General features: G+C 37.3%; 1 long non-coding RNA gene across 1 annotated transcript; it reads left to right on the top strand.

Annotated features, from left to right (window-relative positions):
* The first annotated feature begins 256 nt into the window (after positions 1-256).
* On the top strand, positions 257-2,210 carry LOC147495259 (uncharacterized). The gene is made up of 2 exons (XR_015198991.1): positions 257-520; positions 825-2,210. It is a non-coding gene; the product is annotated as an uncharacterized LOC147495259 (long non-coding RNA).
* The last annotated feature ends 6,720 nt before the right edge of the window (positions 2,211-8,930 follow it).

The following is an 8,930-nucleotide window of genomic DNA, read 5'->3' as shown; positions in this document are numbered from 1 at the left end:
AGAATACAAAGAATATTACGAGTTTACTACACAAAAATTGATTAACAAGAAAAAGTCATAGATTCCACTAATTTGTAAAAAAAAAAAAAGATTCCTAAGAAATCCACATATATCGCTATTCACCATATTTTGCATTTCCGCCTTGGTAAAAGAGTCATAGCCTCATAGGTTCCACTAATTCGATGAACATGAGACTAAAAACAAATTGCAAAATAGGCAGCTTACTGTTTACTGCCACCTGCGCTTCAAAGTTCAAACAACAAAGCACTCATGCCGTCTTGGGCTCTTTGGCAGGCCTAGGGCCCGACTTGAGATAGAAAGTTACCAATTTTGACTCGTTTGGAACTCTTCTGTGGACAGATCGCTTCTCGGTGCATCCCAAATTTCGATTTGAATTTGAAACACTCCCAAATTCCGGTTCGAATTTGTGTCCAATTTACATTTCGTAACACATATTAATCCAATTTGTGTTACTATCTATATTCGTAATATAGATAGCCTCAATCAATTCGTTCAAGGGGTAAGTCGTCACCAGGTATTTCATGTTTGCATCTGTTATGAATTTCACGTTTCTTGTGTATCTATCTTTGGTTGGTTTTTAATTAAAAAATTGATTGATTTATAATTTTATACATAATTGGAGATTAACTTCGTTACTTGTAAATGAGAACAGAAACCCGAACTAATCCAACAAAGATTATGAGTTCCATAACAAGTCGGAAAAGAAGCCTTTTAAATATAACGTCGACCTCTTATTATTCTTGTTTTTACTTTTTTCCTACTTCATACTTCTCTCTCAACTCTTCCTTTTGCGTGCTTTTCAGGAGATGCTTCTCTCTGATCAAGTTTGTCGTCGTACAAAGGAACAAGTAACAGAAGAAGAAAATAGTTTTAGTAATTTACCCCATGACATCTTCCGAGAGATACTCATCCGCGTCTCCACAGAGACTCTTGTCACACTCAAGTGCGTCTGTAAGCGTTGGAACAAAACTATTTCTGATCCATGGTTTGTGAAACTTCACCTCAATCGGTCGAGATCTCTTCCACCCGGATTAATCAAGCATGATGGGATTGCCACATACTACTATTATTGCAATGACATTACTGGAGAGAGGTTTAACGTATTACATGACATGTTCAATGATGATATCTTGATAGTAGAGGACTCTTGTGATGGTTTACTTTTTATGGGAGCTTTTGATACGGAACACAACCCTAACCCTAACCCTAACCCTGTTGGTTATGATTGTCCTGATTCTTACCACATTGCCAACCCAGTCACTCGATTTTCTACCAAGATACCTTCTCCCCCTGAGAAGAATTATGAATATTTTCGACTAGTTTTTGACGATACTATACAGCAATATAAGATTCTAGCTTGGTACGCAAGGGCCGAAGAAGATTACGAAGACGTTAATGGCGTAGATCCTTCATCAATTCCTTTTTGTAATACACTTTATAAAGTTCCTCATTTTCACAAGCTCCTGGTGCTGACTTTAGGTGGTACCTGCATCAAAAATGCATCTTGGAGGAAGTTGACACTGCCAAAGCGTTATCGGGTTGGATGTGAACCAGTGGTGTTTGATAGAAAAGTATATTGGTTTCTTATCTTAAAAGTGCCAAAAGGCATTTAATCATTTCAATGGACATTGCAAGTGAGAAGATGGAGGAAATTGAAATGCCAAACCTTTCGAAGTTTGATAGGAATTTGATTTTGTGTTTAAAGTTAATGGTGGTCAGGGGATCTTTGTATCTCGTATTTGGCTCTCTTGATCACCATTGTTGCATCATCTGGATTTTAGAAGACATTGAAAAACAAATATGGACTAAGCTTCACCAAAAGAAATATGAGATGAATCATGATACCTGTGCTTGCAGCTCCGACTCCAATTATATTATGGTTCCCGATGGTCGAGATTCAAGCTTAAGTGAATTATAGTCTCGAGCACGAAGTGTACTACATCTATATAACCAGGAGGCAGTTACTCATGTTGCTCATTTCAATAGCCTCGTTAGTATGAAGGTCAACTTGCCCAAAAAAACAAAAAAAAAAAAACTCGCCCAAAAGATGGTGTTCGCACAGTTTTATGCATTTTATTTTATCTTTTTTCATTTTATTTGTATCAATAATCTTTTTATTTCTGTCAGGTAAAGTCTTAATTGTACCAATGAATTTGATATAAGTTCTCAATAAAAAGATGGTGTTTACTTAGTTTTATGTTTGTTGTTTTGTCCCTTTCTTTTTATTTATTTTTTTTTTATAGGAAAAACCTGTGTGGCTTCTAATTCATTCATTCGTAATAAAATATAAGGCTGTGTTTGTTTAGTGGCAAATGGGGGTGGCAAATTTTATTTTCCCACTAGATGCACCATTTGCCAGTGTTTGGGTGCTTTTAAGAGCACTAGCAAACACTACTCTTAATTTGCTGGCAAATGAAATTTTCCCACTTCCACCTCCACCCCTAAACTCTTTTGCCAGTCGAAATTTTCCCACTAGGACAGAAAAATTTGCCACCCTCTCTCACTCTCATCTTCCTCTCTCATTCACGAAAGAAACTTCATGGTCTCGCGATGAAAATGGAAGGACTGCTCGATTCACCAAAAATTGAGATTGATCCAATACTAGGTCGGACTAGAGAGGATAGAGGAAGTGATATTGAACCGGTTTCGAGGAGAATTGGGGCTTTTTTGGGAATTCAAAAGAAGAGAATTGAGGCTGAGCCTGTTTTGGATGAGAGAGAGACTCAAAAGGAAGTTTCAGCAATTACTCCAACTGAAGAAACAAAGAAAGAGGTGAATAAGGAGGAACAAGTTCATATTGGACGGTTTTGAGCGACTATGAACCTAACACCGGGATCGAGCAAACCATCAGGAATGAGGTGGGGGCTAAGGGAAATTCCGAGTTACGGTTAGTAGACTTTCGGTTTCTCAATTACTTATTGGAATGAAAGTATGTAATGTTGCAAATGCAAATGTGATGTAAGATAGTTGCATAATTTTTTTTGTTTATCATACTAGCTTGATAACTTTGTTAGTGTTATTCTTAAGCATAAAATACTACAATAGATATATTATGAAATTTAGACAAATCGTGTATTTCATTGATTTCCAGTGGAGCTGCATCATGGATTCTACACTGCCTTTGTAACATCCTTTATCCAATTATGAAAAAGATGTTGCATCATAAAATTGGTGTTTATTCATTGATTTATTCAATTACTTCTTTTTCATGCAACACCTTTTATCATGAGTTATCCAACATCTTTTTCAACTCTGCCTTTGTTTTCTATTTGAATCATATGTATGCCCTCTTAAGGGTGTGTGTGAGTGTGTTGGTGGTGTTGTGTGGTTTGTGCTGGCTGGTGTGTATTTGTGGTGTTGCGTGTGGTGCAGGTGGTAGGTGGTGGTAGTGTGGTGAGTGTGTGTGTGTGTGTGTGTTGGTGGTGATGTGCGGTGGTCGATGGTGTAGTGGTGTTGGTGTCCATTACTTAGTGTAGGTGGTGCTGGTGATGTGTATACTATGTAGTGGTGTAGGTGGTGCTGGTGCAGTGGTGTAGGTGGTAGATGGTTTAGTGGTGTAGTGATTGGTGTGTGTGGATTGGTGTCTACTGCTGTTGCTGCTGCCTTATGTCTGCTGCCTCTTGCTGCTGCTACCGCCAGATGCTAGGGTGGTGGTTTTAGTGTGTGCAGGTGGTGGTGAGTGTGTGCACTGCTGCTGGTAGGTGTGAGTGTGGTTGGGTGGTTTGAGTGTGTACATGTAGTCTACATATTTTTTACAATAAGTATTGGAATCTACTTTTTCTCATTCTGAAAATGGTGAATCTGATTTCTTTAATAGCTTCACTAACGGCAATATAGGTAAGTTCATTTGAGGTCTTTGTAATATTTTAATGCTTTTATGCTTAGCTTAGCTATGAATGTAATAGTTGAGATTCTTTGGTTTTGTTACGTATCTTGTAAGTCATCTGATTTTAAACATCGTGGGTGTGTTGGTTGATTGTTTCGGTTGAAGGTCGTATGGTCTGTGTGTGTTGGGTGCGGTAGTGCGTGTGTGTGTTGGGTGTGTTGTGTGTAAGATGTTATGTGGTAGTACGCTGGTCAGTGGTGGTTAGGTGGGTGTTTGTGTGCAGGTTGGTTTAGGTGTTGCGTCTTTGGAGTTTAGCGTTTGGGTGGTGGTGTCTTTTTGCGTGCTAGGGTCTTTGGGTCTTCTTTGTTACAAGGTCTTTGGGTGTTGCTAGCTGCTTTGGTGTTGGGTCTTTACAAGGTGTTGGGTCTTTACGTGCTGTTGTTTTGTTCTTTGTTAGGTGCTTGCAAGGTGTTAGGTGCTTCGTCTTTATTCTTTCTTCTTCTTTTTTGGTGTTTAAGCGTCTTTGCCTTTAGTAGTGTAGTGTGTGTGGACTGGTGTGTGATGGTGGACTGGTGTGTGATGGTGTAGTGGTGTAGGTGGCAGGTGGTTTAGTAGTGTAGTGGATTCTTTAGCTGCCTGCTCTTGAGGTTGCTTCGACTTTTCCATATTTCTTATAAGTACACGGGAGGGGTATAAGAAGCATCAACTTCTTCCTCTGGCTCCAGCATAAACTGAGTGCAAGAGAGCTGCCTTTAGTTTCCATTTGTAATTCATTTCTATTGTAACATCCCGAGCATTCCATACTCGATCCCATATTCCCATGTCCCAACAGCTGACTATCATGCGTCAACATTCATAACACTTCTGAGATTGGTTTGTAATGAATTTGCATTTGCAAACTAGTCTTTGAATATCATCATAACATGAAATTTGTCTAATAGGTTTTTAACCTAACATCACTACAAGTCTACAACTACATACTCTAGTGGAGCTAATATCATCAAACATGAAGTGTTTGATTGTGTATTGTCTTTAATTTTCTTTATTTGTATTTTATTTTTAGCTTTTTTTAGACTTCATTGAGTTTGGAAACAAAAAAATTATTATTTGTCATGGGAAAAAAACCATGTAAACAAACACTGGCAAATCCCATATTTTCCCACTATAAATTTTTAGAAACAAACACTGATAAACTTCCCACTACAAATTAGCCTGGCAAAACTCTAGTGGGAAAATACTGGCAAATCTGATATCTTCCCACTACAGGTTTGCCACTAAACAAACACAGCCTAAGAAGTCATTACAATACATGAGGATTTCGACAGGACCTCTTTTTGTAGCCCATGCCACAAGCTTATGAGCTAACAAATTGCAGACTCTAGGAGTATGTCTAAAAGAAAAAGAGTATAGAGAGTTAAGATTACAAAACATATTTAACAACAGTGACCTCCATCTTCAAGGTGCACTGTTAGCTCCATGTTTGCAGGCTTCAACCACTTCCATTGCATCTCCTTCAAAAATAATATTCCTCTATTGCTACAAAAGAGCAAATTCCACTGCAAGTTCTGCAACCAGGAGCTCAGCTTCTGCAAAGGTTGTGGCCTTCATTTTCTTTGAGCATGCTCCTAAGATCATTCCTTCATGATCCCTGCCAACCACAGCTAGTGTAGCATATGCATGTTTGAGTGTTGACAAAAGCTGCATCAAAATTAATTTTAACCCATCCAGGTGGAGGGTTGATCCAGGCAACATCTTTGATAACATTATCATGCGAAGGCACAGTGGAAATTAGATCCTCCTCAGAAAAAGTTGTCTGCCAATTTTTAGAAAGAGCTGCAACTTGAGCAAGTATAGACTCATATATACTAGAAGTATATCAAACCTCCATTTATTTCTAACTTGCCATATCACATCAAGCATGGCAATGAAATAAACTAACTGAATATTGACCACCGCCTGGATCCAACTTTTCCAATTTCATAAAGAGGAGGTGCCACATCTCTATGTTAAGATTGAGATCATCTGTTCTGAGATTCGATCAACTGGGACTGGAACCAAAGACTTCTGGTCCACTCACATGTAAAGAAAGTGTTAATTAAATCCTCTGAGGTGCTATCACATAAACAACACATGGGGTTTATATTCATGTGATGTCTAGTCAAGACTTCCCCTGTGGGAAGTATGTACGTTATGGATCATTTTCCACAAGAAAAGTTGAACTCTATATATGGGGGACAGAAAGTCTCCAAATCTTTTTGTAAATCTGTCTAAGTGAAGAGTCTGAGTTTTCTCCCCCTTTTTCTTGTAATGAATGGGCTAGGTGATACAATGATTAATACTGTTCTATTTTTTATTTTTTCATTTTTTTATACAATGTAGAATAGAATGGTCAATTTTGTGTTCAACGCATGCTAGCTTATTTACCAACACTCCTGATGATTTTAGGAGGTGGTGGCTTGTGTTTCAGTTGGAGAATTCTCAAATCTAATACAAGTTTTTAAAATATGTGTGGATGTCACTCAATGTGACGTTGCTCTTTAGTTCTAAAAGTGGTCTTTTGTAATTTTGAAACTCGTGCGTCACTCGAAGTGACGTCTCTCTTTAATACTAAGAGAGACGTCATTACATTCTACGAGTGACTCTCAACTTTTAAATTTAAAATATTTTATATTTCTCCATGGAGAACTATCAATTGTAGATATTAGTTATCGTCTATACATTATGGTATAATGAGAATTGTAAAATCATATTGACACCAATGTGGAGGTGCAATTTTAGACCCTCCATTGGAGATGCCTAAACAATAAAAAAAAAAAAAATGTAAATCCTTATATTCTTTATATCAAATTTGGGTGAGAGTTCATATATCAAAAATTAAACCCTAGAATTAGGTCATCAAAAGTTTCAATGAAGAATTGATTTAAGTTGGATTTGATTTTGTGTATAATCTTTGTTATTGCTTGAGTATTTGGCTTGCAGGGTTTTAGGACTCCATTTGGTGATAGATGGAATGTCAACTTTTCTCAGCTTGATTTCATCATTATAGTGGCGGTCATGCTACAGTACTGTTAATTGAGAAAAGTGGAGGCAGTAAGAGTAGGGTGAAAAGACTTTCTTATTTTAGGAGAAATTTCTCAAACAAGCACAATGATATCAATTTGTTCTCAATTCGGGAATTGTCAGCAACTTAGTGCAAAGAGTTGTTGACGTAACCCCACTAGTTGCTGATGAATTGTGGTGTGGTCTTGTGACGATTATGTCGAGAGCTAGGGGGCCAGTGCATGGTACTCGCTCACCCCGAAGTTTTGGTATAAAAAGTGATTAGTCTTGGTAAAACTGAGAATTTCCCTTTCCTTGCGGGCTTGAGCATACCATTATTCTTTGTATTGTCAATTTTGCCTATCAAAAGTAAAATAGAATGAGTGTCTCTAGTTAGATATGCTAAGGGTCTAAAAGTAATTTCATCCTTTATTAGTTAGCATTTCAAAACACGGCACATGGGTTATCACACATACACTTCAACTGAATATGGTACTTGATGGTGTGCTTATGTAAGTTTGTTCAACATATGGGGGCTTGACAAAAGAAGAACATAAATGAGAGAAAAAAAAATAGAGTATAGACAATTAGATAGTACACCTTAATTATAGAAATTATTAATTAACAAAACAAACAACTTAATGAACTATTCTTTGCAATTCACGATCTTGTTTATTCCCATGAAGTACAGTAGGTTTTAGTTATGACTGTACTTTCATATTAAAAAAATTCGTTACCTGAACTATAAATGATTTTGATTTTGAAAAACTGACAAAATAAAATAATAATTGTCTGTTTGCATTTAAAAGAAAACTAGACTGACAAATATTACACTAAAGAGAAAAGCAGGAAAAACACGTGTACACTCTAATTGAGTTGTGCTAAAAATTTGTAGTGCTAATCGGCTCACCCTGGGGTAAACTCTTGGCTCCGCCACTGCTAACAGGAACCAATTGGAAACAAATTGACATTATCATGCCTTGTTCTAGAAATTTCCATAGGATTAGTGCTTTATGCCATTCTACTTGTTTTTTGTATTTTTTCAGGAATTTTGAGTTGTATATACTACTATAGAAGCTAGGAGTTAAGAGTGAAACAAGAATACTACTATTGCAACGAATGATTAACATATTTTGGTGGAATGGTAGAATATCAGTAGCAGTAGCAAGTTGCTTGATATGAGAATGCAACCTTTGAAATGGTCTTTAAAAGTTTGAAAGTCTAACAGTAATTGCCCAAACCAACCCTGATGTATGACATGTAATTTGATTAGTTTTATATGGAAACAAGGATGCCGAGCATGTGAGCTTGGAGGCCGCCCATGACGTTGAATTGGTTTTGGGTTTGCACTTTGACTTCGACGAAATGGAATGACAGAAATGTAACTTAACCACCTTGACTCGCCCGCAGATTTAATGTTGTGAGTGTATGAGCATAGTACTGATGCAACACTTGTACGTATGAAAGGTCACTACGCACCGGTGTCGACTTTATTATATTTGCTTCCTGTTAAGAGTCCATGCAATTTCCAGCACAATTGGAAAACGTTTGGAACTCCTACGGACAAAACTTCCATCTTCTCACTTCATTCCAAATCCAATTTAGAATTACTACTTCGATGGGAATTCAAAAAGGTTCAAAAATTAGATTTCGAAACATAGGCTGCGTTTGTTTACATATTTGAGGATTTGTTTACATATTTGAGGATTGAAAAGAAATGAAAAGTCTAGTGTGGTCTACCTTTTCGATATGTTTAATGTGTTTGTTTGCTATGGAAAAGAAAATTGTTTTTCCCCTGTGAAAATTAAACTATGGAAAGGAAAGGGTTTTCGAGTCCGTTGTTCAACCTTCAGATTTGAGAGGTGTAAAGGTTATGATTTGTTACCCTTACAAATGTAGGCAGTTTCTGGGGAGAAAGTGTTTGTAGATTGGAATTGACCGAGTCGTGTGAACGAACTGTCTACGTATCAAGATCTCTCTCTCTGGGGGAGACTTGAATCAGATCAGACGTAGTTCCTCCTTCTCTTTATATAGCCAAGATGCC

This window comes from Coptis chinensis, chromosome 6, assembly GCF_015680905.1.
Source record: "Coptis chinensis isolate HL-2020 chromosome 6, ASM1568090v1, whole genome shotgun sequence".
In the NCBI taxonomy this organism is placed as follows: domain Eukaryota; kingdom Viridiplantae; phylum Streptophyta; class Magnoliopsida; order Ranunculales; family Ranunculaceae; genus Coptis; species Coptis chinensis.
The sequence above is the reverse complement of the archived record's forward strand: the minus strand, read 5'-3'. Positions and strand labels throughout refer to the sequence as shown.